This window comes from Gobio gobio (assembly GCF_949357685.1).
Source record: "Gobio gobio genome assembly, chromosome: 24".
Taxonomy (NCBI): domain Eukaryota; kingdom Metazoa; phylum Chordata; class Actinopteri; order Cypriniformes; family Gobionidae; genus Gobio; species Gobio gobio.
The window spans coordinates 10,536,616-10,550,649 of record NC_137120.1 but is presented as its reverse complement, the minus strand read 5'-3'; positions in this window follow the sequence as shown (position 1 = coordinate 10,550,649).

Here is a 14,034-nt window from a genome sequence, read left to right as displayed (position 1 = left end):
CTGACAACCAGAAACTTTCTCTCTGACATTAGTCGCTCTTAGAAACTGTCAGAATCAAGCAGAACATATATAATATCTTATAATACATGATCTTAAATGTAATGTAAAACCAGGATCAAAATGAGGGTTTAAAAGTAAGTCTGTAATTTTTTAAACAAAGTTTGGAGCAACTGAATTATTAGATAAATCTTGATTTAAACTATATTGAAGTTTAATTAGTTTGGTGCAACACATCCTTAATCTTTAGTTAGTTTTAGAGTTATCTGCTGTAGAGGAAAATCAGTGTTTAAAGAGACGTCATTTATCGAGAACAAACTCAAATAAATACGGCAGATTGAAAGTACAAGTTTAATTGAGCTGGACCTTTTCAATACATTATTTTAAATAAACGAGACCTGCACATTTTGACTAATGTATTTTTATGACTTCTGTAGATGTTTATGATTACTGCAGAAGTATTTTTTTGTACATTGTATTTTAATAATAATAATAATAATAATAATAAACAGAGACATTTACATTCACTGTATAAATGTCCATTATTTTCATGACCTTTCTGGACCTAGAAATTTTAATTTAAAGTGGATTTCACAATGTTTATGATTCATTTAATAAAGAATAGCACATGAAAATAATCTGAAAATTTGAACAGTACAGTCAGGAAAAAAGGTACAAAAGCTGCGACGGGAACGGGACCCTTTCAAAAGGTGCACCTATTTATCGCTAAAGGATGCATATTATATCTTAAAGGTATATATTAGTACCGTTTGAAAGTGTGCCGCCCCAGTGACAGCTTTTGTAATTTTTTTCTGAGTGTAGCAGCCGCTGTATTAATCTGAAATGGAAAAATATTAAACCATAACACATTTTTTTTGTCACTTACCAATCAGACGGCACCAACACAAACTGAATAAAACGCATGTGAAAAACATGCAAGACATTTTCTTCAGTTGTTCAGTGTCTGATCTAATCTGCTGAAAACACTGAATCCTCCCCCGACAGAGTCTGACCCTCCTATAGTTTCACTCACTGCATGAGCATATGATATAATGTTATAGTTCATCTGGCCCTTATTAAGACTTTAACTGTTCTTAATGGGTGAGATATTCTTTATTGTTTATCATTTAACATACCTTTTGAAAAGTAGTTTTAACTAATGGCCAAAAACGCTAGTGATTTTAAAATAGCTGTGTATTTATTCAGCTCTTAGTGTATGAAAAAAAGTACAAAGTTAAAAGCGTGTCTGACCTCACAAAGTCAAACTGAAACCTTCTGCTGTTTTTTTTTCCGGAGATGTGGTTTGATCTGTTGTGTGGACAGACATCTTGTAGATGAGAGAACGAGTATCAAGAGCATGTGTGTTTAGTTTGTAGGTGAAGAGTTTCTTCCTGTCCTGCTTCTATGTGAACAGCTTTGAACTTGAACTTTGAAACATGATGAGAAACTGCATTTGACACAGAGACAGAAAATCGAAACACACTGATCATTTAACACTCACATTCACAAGTTTAGTCTGTAAAAGTGATTTATTCTTTCGTTTTAAAAAAGAATAATTTTATATAAACTTAGTAAAAAAAACACGTTCACATTCTAGAGATTGTACTGATGCTTTATTACAGGTGAAATCAGGATGTGAGTTTGTATGATGTTCATTAAAGGAACGCTCCACTGTTTTTAGAAATAGGGCTTATTCAACATCTTTCCTACATTTAGATATGTGGACAAATGCATTTTTGTCTCAATGCATGCATTGTTTTAGTTTGGCATGGTCGCCGCTAGCTTAGCTTAGCATAATGAATGGAATCCTATGTTGCCAGCTAGCATGTCCCGAGTAAAAGTGATCCAAAAAAACCCCACCTAATTTCTTCTTGTGGCCTGCGTATTCACAACGAATACAAATAGTGATGCAGATTAAGACTAGGCGATTTCCTAGGCAGATATTGACTTGGGACTATATTATGGGGAAGCACAGGCGAAGCACTGCTACTTGGGCGCAGAGATATCACGCAACACATGAAAACCCCAAACTTCCGTCAACATACCGGCATGCAACGCAACAAAAAACGGGAAAAAAAGTATAACATACCGGCCAGACCTGCACCGAGTGTCTTATCTTTTGGATTGTTTATTTTGAGAAGTTACAGCAAACATGGTTATTGCCTGTGTATTGCATTGCATGCGTCATGTTTAACCCTCTGGGGTTCTTCATTTATGGGTCACACTCAGGACCTTCGGTTCAAAAATGACCCGGAGGGCGGGATTAAGATAAAAAAGATTTGAGTAAAATCAATTAAATATATTTTTGTTCAATAATATTTTTTCTTTTCTTTTTTGGTGTTTTGAGATAATTTTATGATTTATAATGAATATTTATGCAATAATTATGACCAATTTTTTCCCATTGAATATAATAAACAATGTATATCTATACTATATAATTTTTTCAAAATTATTATTAAAGCTGTATTTCATTTTAGAGTCAAGCCTAGGCCTCATGAAAGCAATTTTTTTAAATGAGATTGGTGCCATCCGTGGACACATTGAGCATTTTTATCACACAATAGAACATTTTTACCACTATAGTGGATCTTGCGTTTTATAAAAAAAAATTAAAAATCGTAGCTTCATCGGAATGGTCCGAAACTTGGTGACTGTATTGGTACTTGGTATTGAACACCTAAAAAAATGCAGGATTTGATAAGTCTAAGTGGTCGTAAAAAAAAAATAGTCACACTCAGGACCAAAAATGACCCCCATAGGAAATTAATGGGAAATTAGTTTTTTTGTGCATACAATCTACAAATCAGACAGGATGCAGAAAAAAGGACTCAACAGTGAAGGGGTGAATCTCTAAAACATCAAGAGTGCAAAACAGACAAAAAACCTCACACACACACACACACACACACACTTATACACACAAACACACACACACACACAAATTAACACGTGCCATTCCAAAAGGTAATTGTGTTTTTGTGTGTGTGGGGGTTTTTTTTGTCTGTTTTGCACTCTTGATGTTTTAGAGATTCACCCCTTCACTGTTGAGTGCTTTTTTTCTGCTTCCTGGCTGATTTGTAGATTGTATGCACAAAAAAACTCTGTATTTCCCATTAATTTCCTATGCGGGTCATTTTTGACCCGAAGGTCCTGAGTGTGACTATTTTTTTTACGACCACTTAGACTTTTCAAATCCTGTCCCCAATTTTTTGGGGTGTTCTATAACCAAGTACCAATAAAGTCACCAAGTTTCGGACCATTCCGATGAAGCTACGATTTTTTTATTTTATTTATAAAACGCTACGGGTCATTTTTGAAGTACCCCAGAGGGTTAAGACAGTAATGCGTGGTAATAAGTTTGATAAAGTTTGCTTGTGCCAGTCGTGTGCGTTAATGTTTGAAAATGAAGAGGCTGCATTTTTTTAGAGTGTATCAATCTGGTGCAGAGAAGAGGAAAACAGGGGGAAAAGTGAACAAGATGCTACATCGATGTGTTATTGGTTTAATTCGGCATTTACGAGCGCTTTAAAGACGATGTACCACGGAATCAGTGTCTTGCATGACATTTTTATCGTGGGCACTTCAAAATACGTTAATAATTCTAGATAGCCTACCTTAATATCCAAATTCTTTATATTTTAGGAATGCATATCAGCTTATTTTCCATCTACCAGTGCAAATCACTGCGTGTAAATTCGATCTGGTTTTCGCATTGATCATCTGAACAAGCTGCAGACGGGCTGAATAAAAATGCAAGTTCACTCTCAGGATGTGGCGCTTATGGAGCAGAATACGGTGGTTACCATGGTTACCCCTGTACACAAAGCAGCTGCGAAAGCGCGACTTTCTGTTTCTGCTCGTAACGGAGAGGAAAAGCAACCAGTATTTACGTGTTCAAACAGCCATTCAGATTTTTGTATTTGCTTTAGTGTTTATCAAACAACTCAAATTATTTAAATAGGCCGAATTAAATACTTTTCAAACATGTGTTTTTACACTTATAAAGTTCTTCGCAATTTAATCTGGACTTAAACATGCCAGCTCAGAACCTATTTATTCTCTATTATTATAATTATTATTAATAAATTATTCTCTATTGTAAATGTATAATCCATTGGCAGGTGTTTTTGCTTTATTCATTCCACAATGTTGATACATTTATCTAAAAGCAATCGATAAAGATATCTTCATATTATATCTTGAGAGATAAATATATTTAGTAAGACAATTTGGTCAAACTTTACAATAAGGTGTCAGTGTAGGACAGTGGATCTGTTGGTTAGAAGAAAAGGGCTTTTTCACTTTCACTTTCACAGGGGCAGGGGCTCAAGACCCCCCATTACACCCCTTGTGCATGCCACTGGTGTAGGATGTGTATGTTGGAATGGGTTGGGGGTGGTTAGGTGAAACTGTAGGTAGTGGGAACCCCTTTTGGAAATCTGCTTAGGCCCCCAAAAATGCTAGGGCCGGCCCTGGATCCAGATGTGAATTCCCATTTTGAACACTAGATGGCGCTTTATACAGAGAGAAGAGCAGTTTCTGTTACATTAACCCCTGCTGTTAGATTGAACTACACCATTATGTGGAGGAAAATTACTATTTCCACATTCATAATTATACATTTAGCCTATAGTAAATCGCAGTGACTTTTTTGGAGGCTCTTAAATGGACTTTTTGCTGCTGGATGTTTAAAATACCGTGATCAGTCACGAGACATTTGCATGATACCATATTACAACAGTGAATCATTGGATTTATTCTTTAAAATTATAATATAAGATCATATGCATAATCTTAGTATTAATACCATAGACTCGTCGCAGAAATTTTCAATAGTGAAATGATCACAGCTGGATCTGATATTAGAGAAATATTGAATCATCTTCTCATGCTGACAGACACATACTCCACATGAGCCTCCTCTTCAGATTTCTGTAAAACACATCACACAAGATAGAATAAAAAACTAAAACAAATCATCTATATCTATATCAGTGGTTTTAGAAAAAATTATCAAGTATTGAAATGTTGTAATATTAGCATGAATTGCACAGGCCTAACGATGTTAAATCATAACCATAACGCAAGCTGAATAGGAAAATGTAAAATTTTGCCTAAAGAACAACAGAAAGTGTGACAATTTTTTTTAAACATAAGCCTGAAGTGAAACGTTTCATGAATGAATACAGTAGAGATTGAGTTTATTTATTGTCCTTTCTTTTGCACAATTATTTGTGTTAGTTGCATTAAAATATCCTGCACTCGTTTAGTGTTTCTCAGTTGCTTTAAAACTTATTCCAGTACAAATGACTAGTTATTGCTTGCAGAAAAGTATCACAATCACACACTGATCTCCATCTGACTCACTGATATGATACAAACACACACACACAACAGAAACGAATGATAAATGATCTTACCCATGTGTGTGTGTTTCTTTCATGGAATGACGGATGTTGAAACAGAACAGCAGAAGTTTTCTCATCTTCACGAATCTGAACTGCTTGAACAACAGGAAGAGATTTCTTTTACAAGTTAAAGTGTTAATGCTCACAATTAATAAATATATTTAATGCTGCAATTTTAAAAACTGCATTAACAAAATTAATATGTTGTACATTATTGCTATTTCCACATGTGCTACTAACAGAGTAAACCGTAAACACAGAATCAGTTTTTGTGAGACGAGTAGACCTGTTCCAATTAGTGCAAAAAATAATAACCAACATTATTTATGGACTAAATGGTGTTACCTACATGAATATTAAAATATTAAATTATAATATGGGCTATCAATTGAATAATTTGTTTGGAGTAGATTTTTCAATCATACTATTATTGTAATAATATTAATTAATATTTATTATAATACTTGTTAAAAGCTGTAACACTTACTTTCTTGATCAGTTTTTTTGTGTTTCCTGCAGATCCAGAAGATCCCAAATCCAGCAACAATCATCAGAGATCCAGCAGAGATCAGCACTATCAGAGAGACTGGAGGAGGAGACGGTCCGACCGGTTCTGTGATGATAAAGAAAGAAGTGATGTATGTGTGAATAATCACACATGAGAAACGGCAGCTGTGCTGGCGTACCTGCACATGTGTGACAGAGTTGAGTGATGTCCAGATGTTGAGTCTGGTGGCTGATGGGATTGTTGAGCACACAGCTGTAGGTGTTTTTATCCTGATATTCCACCTCCAGAGGTAGAGAGAGACTGATGCTGAGATCAGACACACTGATGCTGGACAATAAACTGTTTCCTTTGTACCAGGAGAGAGTCACATGACCCACATTCACCACTGAACACACCAGTGAACAAGATGATGATGATGAAGATGAAGAACATTGTGAAGAGTTACTGCTGATGACAGGAACAGGCAGACGAGCTGGAGAACACGAGAGAATAAGAGGGAAACTGATAAATACAAAGTTTTGTCATGAAAAACATTTTGTGCATGTTTGACAAATGAAGTCGCTTCCCACCATAGACAGAAACTCTGAATGATTTTGATGATGAATTCACTCCACTTATATCTAGTTGATAAACTCCAGCATGTTCAGTTGTGATGTTTGTGATGGTCAGAGATCCAGTTTGATGATCCAGCTTCAGTCTGTCTCTGAATCTCCCATCAGGAACATCGGATGTGGGGAAGATTTGCTTCTGTGTTTTGATTCTAGCTATCAGAGACTTTTCAGCTCCAAATGTCCACAGTATGTCTTTCTCTTCATGTATTTCAGTAACATTAGTCTGTAGAAGAACAGAATCTCCCTCCATCACTGACACTGACTCACCAAACACACCTGATGAACACACAGATTTTTAGAACAGATGAATGTTTCTGATGGTTAATAAAGCTTGAAATCATTTGTAGTTTTTCTTCTTTATATGTGAAGTTGAGAACATCCAGAGCAGCAGAAACTCAAAACTAAATGAAAGGTGAGATAAGAACAGACAAACACTCAGGGCTGGTTGCAGCACTTAATGTTAAAACTTCATCTACGGTTGGATTTGATGGATTCGCCATTGTAATTAAACAGCAATGATTTTAATATTAAATTTCCTTTTTGACTGACAACCAGAAACTTTCTCTCTGACATTAGTCGCTCTTACAAACTGTCAGAATCAAGCAGAACATATATAATATCTTAAAGTAAAGTAAAGTAAAGTAAAACCAGGATCAAAATGAGGGTTTAGAAGTAAGTCTGTAATTTTTTTAACAAAGTTTGGAGCAACTGAATTATTAGATAAATCTTGATTTAAACTATATTGAAGTTTAATTTGTTTGGTGCAACACATCCTTAATCTTTAGTTAGTTTTAGAGTTATCTGCTGTAGAGGAAAATCAGTGTTTAAAGAGACGTCATTTATTGAGAACAAACACAAATAAATACGGCAGATTGAAAGTACAAGTTTAATTGAGCTGGACCTTTTCAATACATTATTTTAAATAAATGAGACCTGCACATTTTGACTAATGTATTTTTATGACTTCTGTAGATGTTTATGATCACTGCAGAAGTATTTTTTTGTACATTGTATTTTAATAATAATAAAAATAATAAACAGAGACATTTACATTCACTGTATAAATGTCCATTATTTTCATGACCTTTCTGGACCTAGAAATTTAAATTTAAAGTGTATTTCACAATGTCCATGATTAATTTCATAAAGAATAGCACATGAAAATAATCAGAAAATTTGAACAGTACAGTCAGGAAAAAAGGTACAAAAGCTGTGACTGGAACGGGACCCTTTCAAAAGGTGTACCAATTTATCACTAAAGGATGCATATTATTATCTTAAAGGTATATATTAGTACCGTTTGAAAGTGTGCCGCCCCAGTGACAGCTTTTGTAATTTTTTTCTGAGTGTAGCAGCCGCTGTATTAATCTGAAATGGAAAAATATTAAACCATAACACATTTTTTTTGTTACTTACCAATCAGACGGCACCAACACAAACCGAATAAAACGCATGTGAAAAACATGTGAGACATTTTCTTCAGTTGTTCAGTGTCTGATCTAATCTGCTGAAAACACTGAATCCTCCCCCGACAGAGTCTGACCCTCCTATAGTTTCACTCACTGCATGAGCATATGATATAATGTTATAGTTCATCTGGCCCTTATTAAGACTTTAACTGTTCTTAATGGGTGAGATATTCTTTTTTGTTTATCATTTAACATACCTTTTGAAAAGTAGTTTTAACTAATGGCCAAAAACTCTAGTGATTTTAAAATAGCTGTGTATTTATTCAGTTCTTAGTGTATGAAAAAAAGTACAAAGTTAAAAGCGTGTCTGACCTCACAAAGTCAAACTGAAACCTTCTGCTGTTTTTTTTTCCGGAGATGTGGTTTGATCTGTTATGTGGACAGACATCTTGTAGATGAGAGAACGAGTATCAAGAGCAAGTGTGTTTAGTTTGTAGGTGAAGAGTTTCTTCCTGTCCTGCTTCTATAGGAACAGCTTTGAACTTGAACTTTGAAACATGATGAGAAACACTTGGGGTTACTTGACTGTAACCCTGTTCCCTGATAAAGCGGAACGAGATGCTGCATAAGCTTATGCAAATGGGGATGTCTTTGACATAACCAGCTGTGAAAATAGTGTGAAAACACGTCAATGAAATTGACCCGGGAGGTATTTATAGCCTCGGCTGGTGACGTCATAGGCGCACCTGCTGCACGAGGCTATAAATAGATGAGCTTCAGCTGGAGCAAACCAGATCTTCTTTGTTTGAAGACCAGTCCTGAAGCATCATCAGCACGGCCTAGCAATGCAGCATCTCGTTCCGCTTTATCAGGGAACAGGGTTACAGTCAAGTAACCCCAAGTGTTCCCTTTCAAAAGCTACACTCAATGCTGCATAAGCTTATGCAAATGGGAACGAGAATACCCACGCCGCCGTGCTTGATGGTGCCTGGACCCCTTACGGTTGTGTAGGTGTGCACAAGAACGCAAGAAGCCTCAGGCATTAGCCTGTGATGTCGACTCAAGGACATGAGAGCCCAGAGTGGCATGAGCATCCAAGCTATAAAGTCTTAAGAATGTGTGCGGAGAGGACCAACCTGCCGCATCACAAACACTTTGTAAGGGAGCACCCCTTGCTAACGCAGTAGAAGAGGCGACTCCCCTGGTGGAGTGAGCCCTTAATCCTATAGGTGAAGCTTGACCGCGCGCCTCATAGGCAAGAGCAGTAGCATCACTGACCCAATGTGACATTGTTTGATGGTGGCAGAACCTCTGTTACGGCCCCCATGGCAAACAAACAGTTGCTCTGACTTACGCCACTGGCTAGTGCGGTGGACGTAGGCCTGAAGAGCATGGACTGGACACAGTCTATGAAGTTTCTCCTGATCCGGCGTTGTGAACGGCAGAGGGCAGAAGGTTTCAAGAGTGACAGGATGTACAGTCGACAAAGGAACCTTAGGCAGGTAGTCAGGGTGGGGATGCAAAATCACTTTCACCAAACCTGGGGCAAAGTCTAAGCAGGATGGCGATATTGACAGAGCCTGCATGTCCCCAATTCTTTTCAGAGAAGTTATAGCCATAAGAAAAACCATCTTTAGAGTCAGAAGTTCGTCAGACGCTGATTCTAGAGGTTCAAAGGGGGTCTCAACCAGACCCTCGAGGGCTAAAACTAAGTCCCATGAAGGGATCTTGGCTCTTAATGGAGGCCACAACTGCCTGGCACAACAAAGTGAGCAGGCAGAAGATGCCTCCCAAGCGGCACCCCATCCACCAGGGCATGGCAAGCCAAAAGAGCGGCCACATAAACCCTGAGAGTGGAGGGGAAAGCTAATGTTTCAAAGGGGGTCTCAACCAGACCCTCGAGGACTAAAGCTAAGTCCCATGAAGGGATCTTGGTTCTAACAGGTGGCCTCAATCGCCTACCCCACGAATGAAGCGAGCGAGTAGAGGATGTCTCCCGAGCGGCACCCCATCCACCAAGGCGTGGCAAGCCGAAAGAGCGGCCACATGAACCCTGAGAGTGGAGGGGCAGGTGCCTGATGACAACTTTTCTTGCAGAAAATCCAGAACTGAAGTTACCTGGCAGTTGACTGAATCTACATTGTGTCGTACACCACCTTTCAAAGACACCACATTTATTAGCATAAACTTTCAGAGTGGAGGAAGCTCTAGCACTTAGGATGGTCTCAATAACTGCAGGCGAAAGCCCCGTGTCCCTCAGTTGGTGCCCTTCAGGGGCCAAACATGAAGGTTTCACAGGTCGGGCCTGGAATGGAATATCGTGCCCTCTGCCTGAGACAGAAGGTCCCTCCTCGCCGGAATCGCCCAAGGCGAGCCGTTGAGGAGAGACACTATCTCCGAGAACCAAACCCTGTTCGACCAACGCAGCGCTATTGATAAGAAGCAAGACCCTTGTTGGCGAACCCCGGCTAGAACTCCCAGGAGCAGAGCGACTGGAAGGAGGGCATACAGACGCATTTTGGGCCATGTATGAACCATCACATCCAGACCCAGCGGGGCTGGGTGACAGAGAGAAGCAGGGACATTGCGCTGTCTGAGAAGAGGCGAAGAGGTCCACTCCCTGTGGTCAGCTCTGTAAAATCTGATCCAGATCTGCTTGACTACTTCTGGGTGGAGTTTCCACCCCCCCATCTGTAACTCTGTCTGGACAGTAAATCTGCTCCCACATTCAACCGCCCTTGAATGTACACTGCTCGAGTGACAGGAACTTGTTCTGAGCCCAGAGAAAAATCTGTCTCGCTATTCTGATAGCGTGAGCACAGACCCCCCTGGTGATTATATATGAGATATTTAGCTGTACTGTCCACCCGCACTAGGACATGACAGCCCCTCAATTGGGGGAGAAAGTATTTCAGGGCCAGAAATACAGCCGTCAACTCGAGGCAGTTGATGTGCCAACTGAGTTGATGACCCTCCCATTCCCGTTGGGCTGGACGACCACTTAAGGCCGCACCCCAGTCCGTCAGGGAAGCGTCCGTCGTTAGCAACTTGCGACGACAAGGTACGCCTAGAGTGGGACCCAAGGCAAAAACCGGGGTCTGAACCACATAGTTAGTGTACGAAGCCACATGGCGCGCCACTTTATTTGCCTGAGGATTGGCCCTAAGTCCTCTGGCTTTGAGCCACAACTGAAACGGTCTTATGTGCAACAACCCCAAAGGGAAACCCGTGGATGCTGATGCCATTAGACCTAACACTCTGGTGCTGATGATCAGTAAGATCTTGGTCTAGCCTGACTTTGCTCAGGGAATACTGAATGGTCTTGATTCAAGCCACCTTGGTGACCAAAAACCGAACAAACCCTAGATAAGTCGTTCTCTGGGCAGGAGAAAGAACACTTTTCTTGGTGTTGAGTCTCAACCCTAGAGAAACTAGATGAGCTAACACACTGTGTTGAAGCACCATCTCATGTGATTGTGCTAATTTTAGCAATCGCCTCTGTAATTCAAAATTTGAATGCCCCGGAATCCCAATGGAGCCGGTAATACATCCATACATTTCGTATACGTGCGGTTACAAGGCTAGCCGAATGGAAGACCCGAAATTGGTAAGCTTTTGCCCCCAAGAGCGAAACTCAGGAACTTCCTGTGTTGTGGCAGTCTTTATATGCGAATACATGCGTCCTTCGGATCAATCGTGCTGAATCCAATCACAATGTTGAATATGCGACACGACCGCCTTCACTGTAACATCTTAACCTTGAGTACTTTAACTGCTTCACGGTTTAAGACTCGAAGATCTAAGATTGGACACCCCCCCACCCTACTGGGGACCAGGAAGTAACTGCTGTCACTGTCCCGTGGGGGCAGACTGGGCACCTGACCACCGGACTTCTTATATTGATGACAGTCCCGAGGTCTGCCCTGAGAGGTTGTTGAGGATGACGAGCTGGTCCCCAGTCTTTACGAGGGAGAGTGCGACTCGCCACACTCTGCTTATTACCCCCCTGAATCTTGAAGGACCGAAGAGAGGTTATGTGGCTGACAGCCCCTCCCCTTGAGTGCATTGAGGAAGAAACTGAGTGAACACTTCCTCATGTTTCTTCCACTCCTTTAAATCTGGCCACTACAGAGTTAACTGAGTCACCAAATGAACCACTCAAATCCTTCAGAAGGTCAGACTGATATGCCTGCAAGACAGCCATTGTGTGCAGCACAGCACCAGCCTGTCCCCTTATATTTATAATTCTTATATAAATCATATACAATATATATTATATATATATATTCCATATAAAATAATATACAATATATAATTCATACATATATAAGCTTTGCCCACGACAGCCGACGTTTATTTTCTACATGGCTTCATGGGGAGGTATGTCTCTTTAATGAAAATGCAGACCCAGGCGAGAGATAGCTCGTGAGCGTCTCCCACCTGGGGTATTCTTCACATATCAACGCGATTTCGCACCCATGATAGTCGGAAATGTCGACGTCAAGGGTACAAAAACACGTGAAGTAAATGTTTTTTCTAGACAGAAACCTCAAGCTCACTGCGTTCGGGGATCTCTCATTCACGGTACCAGACAAACTGCCCTGGCCACCGCGCGAACAACCACCTCGATATATTCCTCGTCTATCATGTGAGGAACGATCGCAGGCAGCTGCTCGAGGTCCGCGGACCCAGAGATTCATCATCATTCCCCGCGCGAGCCGAAGAAACGCCGGAGCGCGCTTCGGGATCACGCGGGGAAACATGCATTTGTTGAGCGAGCAAGCGAAAGGGACGGACCCGTCTCTTGCTCGTCAACAAACCCATTCGAGAGCTCCGAAAACTGGTGCGGACTGAAAGTAGCCCAGACGAGCATAAAGCATTCTAACTGCAAAGGCTTGCAATGCTCGCACTCGTCTGACTCAATGCAGCAACCGCATGCTCTTCCCCAAACACACACAGCAATAAACGTGTGCATCCAGTTCTGTTATTTGAAAGAGAACATGGATATACAGCGTTTTACTCTGCTGACTCGTTTCCAACTGATCAGATTTAACTAAAACTCTTTCCACTAATGTTTCTTTGTAACAGAGATGAGAAAGAGAGAGAAATCTGCACACTGCCATGTTGAAAACTAACTCCTAACAAAGATCTCGAGTTGAGTCTTGAAAGAGAGAGAGAATTATTTTTTTTTATTTTTTTTCAGAGACTTTGTAACACACCATAACACAGAGTTGGTCTGAAAACAAAAAGACCTGGTTTGCTCCAGCTGAAGCTCATCTATTTATAGCCTCGTGCAGCAGGTGCGCCTATGACGTCACCAGCCGAGGCTATAAATACCTCCCGGGTCAATTTCATTGACGTGTTTTCACACTATTTTCACAGCTGGTTATGTCAAAGACATCCCCATTTGCATAAGCTTATGCAGCATTGAGTGTAGCTTTTGAAAGGGAACTGCATTTGACACAGAAACAGAAAAATCGAAACACATTGATCATATTTAAAGGGGCTATATGCAACTTTTTCCACAAAATAAACGTAACAATAGCCTTTTTATTTTACCATTTATGACTCAAACATCTCCTGATGAGCATACTGACACCTTGTCCACTCACAGTGGGTGCACCTATAAGCCCGTATCCTATTTTTCCTATTTTCTGGCGGGTAGGTTTTTCCCGCGCTGTCTGCGGATGTGACGTCACCACCGCTGCGAGAGCGAGCAGAAAATAAGAGCAGTTCTGTTTTTTGGCCACAGGTGTCAGTCGTGAGTTTAAATTTCAGAAAAACGCATATAGCCCCTTTAACACTCACATTCACAAGTTTAGTCTGTAAAAGTGATTTATTCTTTCGTTTTAAAAAAGAATAATTTTATATAAACTTAGTAAAAAAACACGTTCACATTCTAGAGATTGTACTGATGCTTTATTACAGGTGAAATCAGGATGTGAGATTGTATGATGTTCATTAAAGGAACGCTCCACTGATTTTAGAAATAGGGCTTATTCAACATCTTTCCTACATTTAGATATGTGGGCAAATGCATTTTTGTCTCAGTGCATGCATTGTTTTAGTTTGGCATGGTCGCCGCTAGCTTAGCTTAG